The following is a 231-nucleotide window of genomic DNA, read 5'->3' on the forward strand; positions in this document are numbered from 1 at the left end:
CTAACTCGCTCGTCTCTCCCGCATTAACCCTATAACTGCCGGTGCAGCAAAATAAACAGCAATTTCACAATGATTATAAAGTCTGTGTGCTACACTACATTCTTTATTATTAAAAGAAGTGATTAGAACAACGTCAGTCTACATTAATCGACATTAATGTAGAGCTGAGTATCATCAGCATAACAGTGAAAGCTAACACCATGTTTCCTGATGATATCTCCCAAGGGTAAC

Source organism: Sinocyclocheilus anshuiensis, unplaced genomic scaffold (assembly GCF_001515605.1).
Source record: "Sinocyclocheilus anshuiensis isolate Anshui unplaced genomic scaffold, SAMN03320099.WGS_v1.1 scaffold1185, whole genome shotgun sequence".
Taxonomy (NCBI): Eukaryota; Metazoa; Chordata; class Actinopteri; order Cypriniformes; family Cyprinidae; genus Sinocyclocheilus; species Sinocyclocheilus anshuiensis.